The 13,386-nt window shown below is 58.3% G+C and overlaps 1 protein-coding gene and 1 long non-coding RNA gene across 3 annotated transcripts in view; one reads left to right on the forward strand and one right to left on the reverse strand.

The window, feature by feature from the left end:
• The window catches only part of SORCS2 (sortilin related VPS10 domain containing receptor 2), a 569,237-nt gene that overhangs the window by 327,460 nt on the left and 228,391 nt on the right, over positions 1-13,386 (reverse strand). The window lies entirely within an intron of this gene.
• On the forward strand, positions 102-4,740 carry LOC144340961 (uncharacterized). The gene is made up of 3 exons (XR_013417497.1): positions 102-2,126; positions 3,837-4,004; positions 4,407-4,740. It is a non-coding gene; the product is annotated as an uncharacterized LOC144340961 (long non-coding RNA).

Consider the following 13,386-nt stretch of genomic DNA (forward strand, 5'->3'; position numbering starts at 1 on the left):
TCTCCTCTTGAGCAAGAGGTACGCCAGGCCTGGATGGACAGGATATGAGCGGGTACTGTTTTCCAAGAGGCCACACCCGAGCTCTTAAGTAAATGTCCCAGGCCTGGGCCACCGCCCCAGGAACACAGGCACACTTGGCCTGGATTCTGGATGCCTCAAAAGTGGCCCCTGTTGGCTGATCAGGCCTGGGCCCGCTGGGCAGTCCCACAAAAGATGAGGCCAGCAAGGGGTGGCGGTCATACCTGGCCACCGGATGGGCCATGGGAAGGCAGATGTGCACCAGACTCCAAAACAGAGGGCCTGAAGTTGTGGGCCTCCGTATCTGCCTCTTCCCCTGAGACCACCCGCCCTCTCCAGGAGCAGTCCCAGAGGCTCTTGGTCTGCCTGCCGGTCGGTGTCCCCGCCGGACACACCCTCTGGGACAGGATGGAGCCACAGGCCCTCCTCTGGCTTGGCTGTGAGTTGGGAGGATGTGTATGACATGACCTGAAATCCCCCAACAGGTCACCTGGGAGAGACCGGGAGAGGGCAAGCACTATACCTGCCAGGCGGCCCAGCTCAGCACACCTGCCCCAGCTCAGTGCACCTGCCCCAGCTCAGCGCACCTGCCCTAGTTCAGCACACCTGCCCCAGCTCAGCGCACCTGCCCCAGTTCAGCGCACCTGCCCCCACCCCAGAGCTACCTACAGCGGGTGGTCAGGGTGAGCTGTCTCCACGCCCTCTTCCCCACCCACCCCCCAGGCCTGGGTACCAGCTCCTCCCACAGAGCCACTGACCAAATGCATCCCTGCTAGATGGCTGCCCATGATGAACCGAGCTCACTGGTCATGATCCCACAGGCCCAGCTGCACACCCGGGTCATGAGCACAGCCCTGCCCCACCCCCACAGGGGCCCTCTGACCCCTCCACTCACTCATCTGCCACCAAAGTGGCAGGGTCCCAGTCACCTCCATCCCTTGTGCCCGGCACCAAGCCCAGAACACAGGAGGTGCTCTGCAAGGGTCTGCGCGGGGTGGCTGCCTTGGGGGCTAAAGGCAGAGAGGCAAGAGGAGAAAGGGACGGGCCCGCTGGTGCTGACGGCAGCACCACCATTCAGCACTGAGACCGAGGCTTAAGGAGTCCATCCAAACGACTCCATAGCACTGCGTTCAGACTGGAAAAGGCTTTTCAGGAGAAGGCCCTGTAACTGCCCAGCTGTGGGAGAGGAGATGCCAGCCCGGGAGAAGAGCAGCTAGCCCTACTGGGCCTAGAAGTTTGGAAGACCCATCCCAACAAGGATGGGAAATCAAGACAGATGCTGAGCATGGATCTCCCAGAGGTGGTGACTGCACCGCGCAGAGGAGCGTCTCTGCCTGGGAGGAGGGAGAGGGCTCCCGCCGGGCTGCCAGAGCTGGGCAGGTACCCGCACCTTCAGCCAGACACACGCCGGGCATTCTTCAGATGCCGTCGTGAGGCAGAGACCTGGGACGCCCCAGAACACCTACAGATGCTGCCCCTCGTGCTTTCTCAGCCACACCAGGGTGCAGAGGGGCTGGGGCAGCCAGGAAAAGGGTTTGGTGGTCTGGAGGGTTTTTTTGTTTTTGGCTTGGGGCTTTTCTTAGAAGTGATGTGTTGCTAGAAACTTCAAACCAGATACAAATACACCCAATGATGTTCTCTCTCTCTCTCTCTTTTTTTTTTTTTTTTTTTTGGTGAATAATTTATACAAACTCAGGGCTCTCCTGGAAAGCATGGAAGAGCAGTCCGTGGGCACAGCCGCCTTCAATGTGGGAACGGTGAGCCCTGTGCCCAGGAGGGACACGTCAGGGACAGCCCATGCTGTCCACGCTCCCTCCCCCACTTTCACCTCCCGGGATGAACTTTAAATCCTATTCCTTACAATGAGAAGCGGGCCTGGAAAAGCTTCCCCCGCACACCTGAGTGCCATGCACCACAGGACCCAGGACAGTGGCCCCTGTGCACCGGACGAGGGTTGCCAGCCTGCTGGGCATGGCTCCAGGAGCTGTGCTGGCTTCACTCAAGCTCCCTCGCCCCATAGCCACCATGAGACAGAGACTATTCTTATTCTACTCCTCAGAGGTGGATGCTGAAGCTGGAGAAGTAACTTGCCCAAGGCCACACAGCCAGTAAGTGGAGGGAGCAGCAGGCTCAGGGCCTGTGTTCTCTGTCCTCACACCCGCGACACACAAGGCATCCATGTGCAAGTCCTGATCCCACCACTCTGGGGCCTGGGTTCAGAGTCCTCATCCCTAACCAGGGTGACCCCACCTCCCCGGGTTCCTCCGCAGGACTGAGGGTGCCCTGTGGGAGGGGCCCGCTGGGTGCCTGCACAGACGAAGGGGCTTTGCCAGGCACGTCCTTCCACGACACCTCTGTCTTTTCTGTTTTTCCAGCTGGTCTCTTAAAATACATTTTCAGTGTTACATTTTTGCAGATCTTTAAGTGACACTGATTTCCAGGTCTGGTAAGGCAGATTCACTTTCCCAGAGTACCGTAGCCACTCCCTGCTGCTGCTTTCTTCACGTCTCCCTCACCAAATGCCCTTAGAGTGGAAGAGGCGATGGGACCTGGTAAATTAGTCAAATGCTGATGCCAAGGCCCTGAGAGTGCGCAGGGCTGCAGGGACGTCCAGCTGCTGTGAGCCCCCAGCCACGTCTCTGGGGAGCTGCAGTGGAATACAGCGGCACCTAGGAAGCTCATGCTCAACTCCAGCCATGCCGCAGGGACCTCGTGATGTCACAAGGCACCTTCCCCAAGGCCCGAGGAAGGGGGTGTGCAGGCCCGACCTCATGCACACATGCACGCATGTGCCTCAATGTAGATGGTTCTGTGCCAGGTCAAAAGTCACCAACTCTGCCACCCCTGAGCCAACTCTTGCATTCTCTTCTCCTCAATTTCCTCATCTGTGAAATGGTCACAGCAGCCCCACGTGCCTATCCAACAGCATAGTTACCAGGTTACAGTGACAACGAATCCTGCTAGTGGACACACCCTGTGAGCCAGCCCCTCGGCTCACTCAGACTGGTGAAGAGGTGCCTTCCTGGGGTCCGGGCTCCCACACCCCACCGCCCCCTCTTGTCTAGTCTCATCACAGCCGTGATCTTGACAAAATCTAAGTCCAGGCCAGCTCACAGCCTCCTCAACTCCCAGTAAAAGCAGATACAAGCTGAGGCCCTTACCAACCCTGCGGCACTGTCCGCTGAGGCCCTTACCAACCCTGTGGCACTGTCGCAGTGGGGTTGGACTGTGTGTGGACCCCCGAGCGGACCCCACCCGGGCGCAGCCCAGCCCCTCCCCTTGCTCCTTCCTCTCCAACCACCCTGACCTGGTATACCCCTCAGGCCTACCCCAGGGCCTTTGCTTGGCCCTAGACATGCGCCTCTCAGTCCCTCCTGTGGTTCTGGCCTTCCCTGCAGAACTCTGCCCAGCATCACCTCCAGTCCCCACCTGCTGTTCCCACCACTCCACACTTGTCTTAGTCTCTGCTGCCCTTACCGCCCTCGGCCCCAGAGCTGACTCCACTCGGCTATCTGGCTGCGGCCTGGCTTCCCTTGGAATGCGAGCTGCAGGAGGCAGCAGTTCACCTCAGTGGTCTCCGCCACAGTCCTGTCACCAAGACAGAGCCCGGCGTAGAACAGGCTCCAGGGGCAGGGCAAGAGCGAGTGAGCACTGACTCTTCTGGCACCACCTGCAGCCCTCTGGTCTGCCCTTTGTGCTGACGCCGCCCTGGGGTCGCATGTTTCTCAGAAGGCCTAGCTGTGGCCATACCTTCCAGTTATATGATACAGAACCCGTCTTTCAATAAATGAAGATGAATCCGTTCTGCTCGGTTCCAGCAGCCGCCCCAGGGACGCTGTGCAAAACAAGGCTGTCCTCCATGGCCCAGGCGAAGGCACGGGCAGATGGGCCCCACCCCAGGACCCACAGATGATGGCTGGTGGGGCCTGGGTGTGGAAACCCAGGGAGATGCATGGTCCCAGAAGAGCCCACAGAGCGGACCCCAGGTGGGTGAGCCTATTCCTGCCCTCTGGCTGCATCTCAACCTCCATCCCTCTGCCCTCAGGGGTGGTGATATGGTTCGGGTGCCTGCCCCCTCCAAAGCTCGTGTTGAAACGTGATTCCCAGTGTTGCAGTGGGGCCTGGTGGGGGGTGTGGGATGTGGGGGTGGGGCCTTCAGGAACGGTTCTCCATGCCATCCCCTGGTGATGAATGAGTCCTCCCTCAGTTCACGTGAGATCTGCCTCCCACTCTCTTGCCCCCTCTTTCCATGTGACACTCCTGCTCCCTCATTACCTTCCGCCATGACTAGAAGCTTCCCGAGGCTCACATGAGGCAGACCCCAACTCCCCACCTCCTGGGGTGTCCTGCATAACCAGTGAAACCCAGACTCGGGCATTTCCTTATAGCAACCCAAGAACGCACTCACACAGATGGTCAGCCGCCACAGGCAGGAGGAGGCACGCTCCGAGTCCCAGGCGCACCCCAGCTCCTCGGCCCCGACACTGTCTCGTCCCGTCACCGTCAGGCGCTCTGGCCCATCCTCCCACTGCTGAAGCTCAGGAGTGAAGTCGGGGACAGGAGGCCCCCCTCTCTTTCCAAACCTCTGCAGCCCAGGGAGGGACGGAGCTCTTGCCCGAGGCCCCAGGCCCATGCTTAGATCACATTTAGGGTCTGGCTCCAAATAAAGGGATGGGGTAAAAACAGCCACGTTCAGTGACTCAAAGCCCCCCAAGAGTCCGAGTCCAGCCACACAAGACTTTGCTTTTCTCCTACCGAGAGGCCCCCTAGATCACCCTCCATGCACCCGCAGTAGATATGCTGCCATTAATGCTGCCTTGGCGCTCCAGCTGCGCCAGGATTCTCCCCAGCACATCTAAACTCTCCAGATCCAGGCTGTCGCCCCGGCAGGCGGTGGCTGAGGGCAGGCGAGTGCTGGATGGAAGCAGCGCACTTCCCCTGCGCCCTTCACCACTGACCCCTTCCTTGGAGGGAGGGGCCCAGCCTCCATGGCTGCCCCCAGGAGGTCTGTCCCAGGGCCCCATTGCTCCAAACACGTCCCCCACTGTTATCCGGGTGCAGGTCCCACTCGGCACAACTGGGCATTGCCGGAGCAGATGTGGATTCTGGGAGGCCAGACAGTAACGCAGAGAAGCACGGGCTTCACCGCCAGGGTGGGAGGGCCTCGCCTCGCCACTCGCTACCTGTATGACCCTGGGAAAGCCACTGACCGACCCACAGCCTCAGGCATCCCATAAGGACACACAGATGGTAAAGGTCCCCTCTCTTGTGGGTGTGTCCAGGGAGGAAATGAGGTGACCACACTGAGGACACCCCAGGGCCCGGCACATACAAGACACCCAGTACACATGCTATTCCCATAGAGGGTTAGCTGATGACACCAACCCTCCCTGAGCTTCCTAGCGAGGAAGAATGCTGGAGGGTCCAGCTCAGGCTGCTCTCAAATTCCTGGCTTCAACCAACCCTCCTGCTTCAGCCTCCCGAAGTATTGGGATTACAAGTGTGAGCCACACCTGGCCTACGACACTTTGCAATATGGTTCTTAGGAATGGGCCCCCAGGAGCCACCCTCAGCAGGGCAGTGTGTGCTGGGAAGGCCTCTTCAAGAGCTGCATGGTCTCCCTGGCCTGCAAAGCCAGCAAAGCCGCCCTGGGCCTCCCCTGGCTCACAGCTACCAGCCCTGGGATCCGATGGGCCACTCATTGAGGTTGGGAAAAAATGTCTCAGGAACAGCAGACCCAGGGCTTTCCCCGCCCCAGGTAAAACACAGGCCCTGGCCCGCAACTCCCGCCTTCCCCACCTTCTCCTCTGGGTCTACAGCCACAGGGCAGCCTTGTGAGTACATCTGTTTCTGGAGGACATGCGCTGATGAACAGCAAGCATGGAGAATGAAAACCACAATACCTTCCACACCTCCTGCGCCCCAGGGGAGAAGACCCAGGGGCTGGCCCTCCCAAGACCCGTGCTCCGGGTCTAACTCCCCAGGACTGGATCATGATGCCTTTGTGCCTCAGTTTCCCTTCTGTAACCAGAAGAGGCTGGACTAGATTGGGGCACAGGCTCAAAGAGTCCCAGGGCCCGGAAGTGTGGATGAGGCAGAGCCTAGGCCCCATCCGGTGGGCCGTCCCTGCCTCGGGGACGTCAAGGCCCCACGAGAATGCTGGCCTGCTGCCGCCCCTTCCTCGTTTCTCCAGCGAGGTGGGGACCCCAGGCTGCTCATGTGAGAACTCGCAATTGCTAAATGCTGACAGCTTGGTCCACTGCGGGCTGGGCCAAACCAAACCCACCGGAAGACTCAGCTGGGCCCTCTGCAGGCCTTGAATTTCCTGCTGTAAAATGAGTGTGATTTGGCGCCTGGGCCTCCTGACAACCATTTGATGGCTCAGAAGCCTCTGACGTTTCTTTGTGAGACCCAGAAAGGGAGCAGAGCCGCTCAGGTGTCAGGTTCCTAAACCGGGAGGGGTTAGGTATCATTTATTTAGGACGGTGGGAGTAACTGCAAAATGAAGGGGAAAGTCTCGCCACTCCCAAACCAGTTTCTCAGACTGACATTCCCAGGACATGCGGGAAACCGAAACCAGGACAGCAGAAGCGAAGGCGCCTTCCACAGGCAAAGGCCGTTTATCGGGGTCATCTCATCTCAAGGGGACGTCTCTTGCCCAGGCTGTGGCTGTGGAGACAGAGAGCAGGTGCTTGCCGAAGGCCACACAGGCCAGTCCTGGGGTCTCCGGAGCCCGGGGTCACCCCACAGCGATCAAGGGTCAGGGATTTGGGGCATTCAGCAAAACCGAAAATGGAGTCCCCTGCGTGGTGTGCTGTTCCTAGCGGATTCTGGTGTGGGAGGATCTGAGGCTCTGGGTCGTGAGAGGCTGGAGAGAGCAGGAGGGAGGAGGTGCCCCTGCAGCCTGTGGAATCCGGCACCTCCCGGAACTGCACCAACATCTTGTGTTCCTGAGCTGGGCCCACAGATGGGGCAAGGTCACAGAAGGCCGGGGATCCATTCTGCCTTTCTGCTGACCCCGCAGCCCTCTGGGACACAGCACCCATGCCAGTGTCCTGGGAGCAGAGTGCCTGCCCCTCGGGAGGTGGTGCCGGGCCCTGTGTGGGTCCAGCGTCCCTCAAGCCTCGATTTTAGGGCAGGTCCCAACATGCACGCACTGGGCAGCCTTCCTTGGGCATGTGGGGGTCTGTGTGTGCTGAAGGCATGGCAGGGAGGGCTTAAGGAGGTCTCCCATGCAGAACACCCACCACGCTGCCCGCACACCCTCCCTGCTCTGTCCTGCTGAGAGCCCCGGCACAGAGTCTCTGGGCTGGGGAGCTGCTGTGAGCCCTGTGGAGGGCGGGGATCACACATCACGTTAGCAGAAGGGGGTGCTCCTGCCGCCATGAGGAGGTGAGGAGCGGCAAAGAGGGGGGCTCTGCTACCCACACACTGCTACCCACAGCCTCCATTTCCTCCCCCAATTCAGAGGGCTGTGTGGACCCGGATTTTATAGCCAAGGGGCCGGACACAGTGTCCACACTGGGTGGACAGAGGCAGTGACGCCAGAGGGACAATGGGATGTTTCCACGGTCACACAGAGCTCAGGCCCAGAGAGCCCAGGCTGGAGACAGTTTGCCAGTCCTTCCTGCCCACCACTGCCTGCCATCATGGGGTTTCCTGAAGGATCTACAATGACCACCCCACCCTACCCTTCAGACGAGGAAACAGAGGCTCAGAGGGGGCTTAGAGCTTGCCCGGAGTCACACAGCTAACGATGGCAGAGCCCCCATGCTGGGTCAAGCCTGCAGCTCTCTCCCACCACCCGCTCCTCACACATGGCCAGGAACAATGTGAGACCCAGGGTGATGGGCCAGGGCCCAAGGTCCTGGGAAAATCTGGCAACATCCCACTCTCCACTGGCAAGCAACATCTCCCAGCTGTGCACAGACCCACGGATGCCAGGACACGGAGCGCCCTGCCATCCTCCTAAGCCACTGCATGCCGGGGCCCTTGCTGAGGAGAGAGGAGCGTGCCTCTTCCCAACGCCACATGTGATTGTGTCACTTTGGCAGCTTGACGCTGGCCGCCATGGGGGGAGAACTTACACCATGAAAACTGGCCAACATTACAAATCAGTGCTGCTGTTTTCTTTTTTGTTTGTTTGTTTGTTTTTCCTGGAGTGCTGGTTGTTCGACATTCACCAGCACACCACTGTTTCTAAAGAAACAAGCCAAAGAAAGTCATCCACCCCAGAGATCACCACGGGGCAGCCTGGGTCTCCCTGAGCACCAACTCACGCCAGGTGCTAGGCCAGGGCAGGGCTGGTCCCAGGCACGAAACTGACCTGTCCCCCAAAAAGTGATCATAGGCCAGCATCTCAGGCCATATGAAATGTCCAGTCTCAGCTGGGCGTGGTGGTGCACACCTGTAACGCCAGCACTTAGAGAGGCTGGGATGGGAGCACTGCCTGGGGCCAGGAGTTCGAGCCTCCAATGAGTTATAAGCATCACCGCACTCCAGCCTGGGCGACAGAGTGAGACCCTATCTCTAAAAAGCAAAAACCTCCGGCCCCTGCTTTCCGCTCCATGGGAGGGCTCTAGGCACCGGAATCCAACAGCGAACCACACAGCCAGGGATGCTGCTCCGAGCCTGTCACCTACTGGAGCAGACACACAGGCCACAGATACAGAAATAATAACAATCATCATGTTCTAACAGGAAACTGCATTAAAATAGTATCATCATCAATAATGCATTTAAGTCCTGGGCGGTTATGATCAGTGCGAGGAAGAGAAAACAGCACGGAGCCAGAGCCTCCAACGGGGAGGGCACCCTAGACTGGATGGGCGAGGGGAGTGGCTCAGAGGAGGTGGCCTTCAGCTGGCATCTGAGGAATCAGAGCCAGCAGATCAGGAGCAGTTCCCCGGGAGGGATGAGCTGGGTGAAGGCTGGGAAGTGGAGAGAGGGGCGGGGGTGGGGGAGGAATGGCAGGTGCTGGGGCCAGTACATACTAGGGCCGTTAGAGAACCGGCCATGGAGAGGGGCCATGGTCTGCGGATTCCTGCGGGGTGCCCTGGGGGCTGCATGGACCTCCGTGGGGTGCCCTGGGGGCTGCATGGACCTCCGGGTGTGCTGAGAAGCCCTGGGTTCGTTATCAGCAGGCAGTGACGAGGCCTCTGTGCTCTCTGAAAGTTCACTTTGGTGTTGGAATGGACTCTCAGGGTCAAGGGCAGGCGCAGGGAGACCTGGCTTGTGGCATCCAGGGGAGAGACGGCGGTGCCACAGGATGGGAGAGGAGGTCCCTGTTCCGGGACATCCTGGAAGAATTGCAGATGGATAAGATGAGGGAGACACTAAGGAGTGTGTGGGTCTGAGAGATGGCCTGGATAGCGACCTGGCCCAGTACTCACACATAAGGGGATTAGGGCAGGAGCACTGAGGGGGCCTGGGGCCATCCCATCTCTGCCCCCAGCTCTGACCTTCACTGCAGGGGGCCTCAGACTTGAGTGTGGACCCCAGCCCTTACATGCCAGCCCGGTCCACACACCTCCCTCCCTAGGCAGCCATCGTGGGCCCATGGGCAGTGTCCATGAAAAGGAAGGCTGGGGGAGGGGTCTGCCCAGGCTGTAGAAGCAGGCAGGGCATCCAGGACCTAGAGGAGGCTGCAGGCTCTGGGGAGCACACTCCCCCAGCCTGGGCGCCCCTTGTCCCAGAGAAGGGCATGGCCCGAGGAGACTGAGCTGGGCTCTGAGACAAAGCAGCCCAGGTGGCCCACTCAAAAGGGCGGTGACAGGAGAAGGTCAGAGGACGGATAGTGACAGAGACTCAGGTTCTGACATGCTGAACCCAGGCGGTGTGTCTGACCACGTTAGGTGGGTGATGATTAACCCGTACAAGGTGGTGGACTTGGTTTTCCAAAATGCAGGGCTCATGGAGGAAAAGTAGCAAAGGGGGCACCGACCAGGCTGGAATGCACTGGTTTGGTCCAACCCCTCCCACTTCAGTTCACAAATGAGGAGTTGGGGGTCGGCAAGGGAAGTAAGCGCCTCAAGGTCGACCGTGGGGGAGGGTGCATGATGCCCAGCCCTGCCCCAGCCACTGCCCTGCCTCTCCTGCAAGCCCCACCGAGCCACTGCTCTCCCTCTCCTACAAGCCCACTGGATTTCATTTGCAAGGTGGCAGGCAGGAGGCCTCAGTGACAGGAGCCCTCCAGACTGGAGGAGGCCAAAGCAGAGGCAGGGAGACCAGAGAGGGGCCGCAGTGGCCGTCTCACAGAGCCAACGGAGGCTCCAGACCCCAGGGCCGGGCCTGTGCACAGTCACTCACTGTACCCAGGGCTGCTGGAGAGGGAGTCCAGGCTTTGGCTTTGGAGACGCACAAAGGGAGTTACGGGGGGGCGGGGGCAAGAACCTTACCCTCCACATTCCCATTGTCAAGAAGTACAGTGCTGCTAAAGAATGACCATGAACCACGATGGCGAATATTCCCTGGTGCTGGCTAGAAGCCAGGCCTGGGCTCTGTGTTTTACATCCATTACCGAAGGACCAAGCAGCCCAGGCAACCCTGTTATCACAGATGGAGTAAACCAGGCTCAGAGGGGAAAAGTCACTTCAAGGCCACACAGTAAACAACAGGCAGAGCCAGGACTGGAACTCAGATCTCTCAGGTTCACAAGCCTGCGTTCTTAGCCATCTCTCATGCACTCTCTCTAGAGCAGACAGGAGACAAGGGAGAAACTGTGGGAACAGGGACTCTCATGGGAAACGCATGGCATGGTGCACCAGATGACCCAGGTGGGGTGTCCCCTCTGACTCAATGTAGAGCCCAGTGCCTTTCCTGGGCCTTCGCCAACAGCTTGTGCTGGAGACCCAAGCAGAAGTTTAAACGCAAACACTGTGTGGGCAAGGGATGGAGCGAAACAGCCCTAGGGTCCCTGAGCACCTAAGAGAGAACTGGGAACCAGGCCTGGGGCTCCATCTCCAAGGAGGAGAACAGAACCAAACACGGTGATGGCAAATATCTGCACATGCTGAGTGGGGCACTGGGCACCCTGCTGTCCCCTGCAACAGCAGGCAGAGGAGACAGGTGGGTGAAGGAGGCAAGCAGGAGGCTCTGCATCAAGCCGAGAACCTACTTGATCTTTGAGTGGCATCATGCATGCTGTGCGGGCTCCAGCTTGTGATGGTGGCAGGGGGGCTGGCTGGTGGGGCATGGTGGATAAGGTCTGAGAAGCGGTCTCAGGACCACATGGGTCCTGAATCCCAGAGTCCTCCCCAGGGATGTGACTGCCACTGCCCTAGCTTGCAAGATGGTGCCCGGGGCTCAGAGGAGGCAATGGGCTCAGTGGGGTCAGGAAAGAGGACAAGCAGGTAAGGTGTGCAGCCCCTCCAGTGACACCAAACCCCCTTCCGTGGCCACACCGGACCCCCTGTCTTCCTGCGTCCCATGAGGTCTGCCTCCAGCTGGGTATGAAAGAAGCTTCCAGAACCTCTTCAGTGCCCCCACAAGTCTTCTGGCCTGCTGTGCCAACTGGACCTGAGCCCTGGACACTCTCGGAGTCTCAGTGAGCTCTCCCAGGGCCTGTGCCCAGCCAGGATATGGCTTGGTGCTTCCACTGCTTGATCTCATCCAAGGCTCCCACGAACCTGCAAGGTGGGGAATATCACCGTGCCCATTTTACAGATGCGGACTCTGGGGCCCAGAGAGCCCCAGATGGGAGATGGGAGAGCCCGCTTGGCACTCAGGTCTGCTGACTCCAAAGTGGTGTTGCTGTGGCCATTTTCTACTGGAGCCAGCTGGGCGTTCACAAGCCAAACCTTTGACCCCCAGGCACACAGTGGATGACATTTCCCAACCTCCCTTGCAGATGGGAGCAGCCCAGTGGCTGAGATCTGGCCAATAGAGTACGGCTGGAAGTCCTCTGTGTATAATCCATGCTCTCGTCTCCCCTGCCTGCTAGACTGGAGGACTCTCAGGTCCTGGTTAGCGGGAGAAGAGTGTGTAGAGTTACAGGATGGAAGGAATCTGAGCTCCTGCATCACACTGCTCAGAGGAGAGCTGCCCAGGAAGCACCTGGCTAGGAATACCCACATTGAACCACTGCCCAAGTGAGAAACTTCATCCTAGGAAGCCACTGAATCACTGGGGCTGTTTGCTATCGCAGCAAGTCCACCCTGACAAAGCTTGCTGCCTCTTAGATCCAGAGATCTGGCTTCTGGCTACACTTTCCTGCAGACCCAGTGTGTCTCAGCCAAGTCCCTGGACCAGTGCAGGGAGGCCTCTTTGTCTGAGATGGGCTTGCCAATCTCCAGTTCAGATGACACCAGCTCACCCTGGAAGAAGGCTGACTCAAAACGCCAGTGTTTACAGAGGAAAATTGAGAAACTGATGAGCTTCCACAGGAAGAAATCCATGTCTCCAGAGATTATGGGCTCTTTATTGCAAAGCTTTGCAAATAGGTGGAGGATTGGACTCCTGGAGCACTGACTGCAAAGGCTTAAATCAAAACCCACGAATTGGGCAAAGTCAACCAGAGAATGTGGTCCATTCAATATGGGGTCCATTGCCACAACCTCAGAGGCCACCCTTTCTCTATTACCTGAGTTCCGGCCATGTGTTTCTCACCAAGGCTCACACAGCCTTTCCTGGTTCCTCCAGTGTCCAAGGCCAGCCAGACCCCATGAGAGACCTCCACCCAGTAGAAAGGTCTTCTCCAGATGCAGTCCTGGATCCTAGCTTTGCCCTCAGGACCCCATGGCACTGCCTGTCTCCTGAACCCCAGAAAGCACTCAGCAGTTGGGAACTAACCTCATACCTTCTCTTCCCCAGACCAAATACCTCTGTTGAAAAAAATGGCTGCAATTCATCCCCTCTGTGTATCCATACTCACTGGCAATGGTCCTTCCTTTAATAAGTGGAGTTATTTCCCCACTTTTTGAATAAAGGTCAATCTTTGTGATTTGTTTTGGTCAATTAAATTTGCAGAAGTGATCTTACATGACTTCCAAGTCCATGCCTTGAGACCTATGTGCTGCCGTTCTTTCTTGAACCTCTGCCCAAGTGCCCTGTGTATAAGCCCAGGCTAATCTGCTGAAGAATAAGAGTCATGTGTCCCAGTCTTCCCCATTGCCCCAAGCAAAGGCCAGACAAGCCTCAGAAACAGAGCTACCAAGATAACTGGCTGCTGACTACAGATGCACGATGGAGCCCAGTCAATAACAGAAGATCCAGCCAGCTGAGCCCAGCCCACATTGCCCATTCACAGAATCATAAGCTCAATGAATGGCTGTTGTTTTAAACCACAAATCTGGGGGGGGCCATTTGTTATGCAGCAAAAGCTAACTGATACATCACCATCACTGCACCTCCAATGGTTCATCCTGCAAA

This window comes from Macaca mulatta, chromosome 5 (genome assembly GCF_049350105.2).
Source record: "Macaca mulatta isolate MMU2019108-1 chromosome 5, T2T-MMU8v2.0, whole genome shotgun sequence".
Classification (NCBI taxonomy): domain Eukaryota; kingdom Metazoa; phylum Chordata; class Mammalia; order Primates; family Cercopithecidae; genus Macaca; species Macaca mulatta.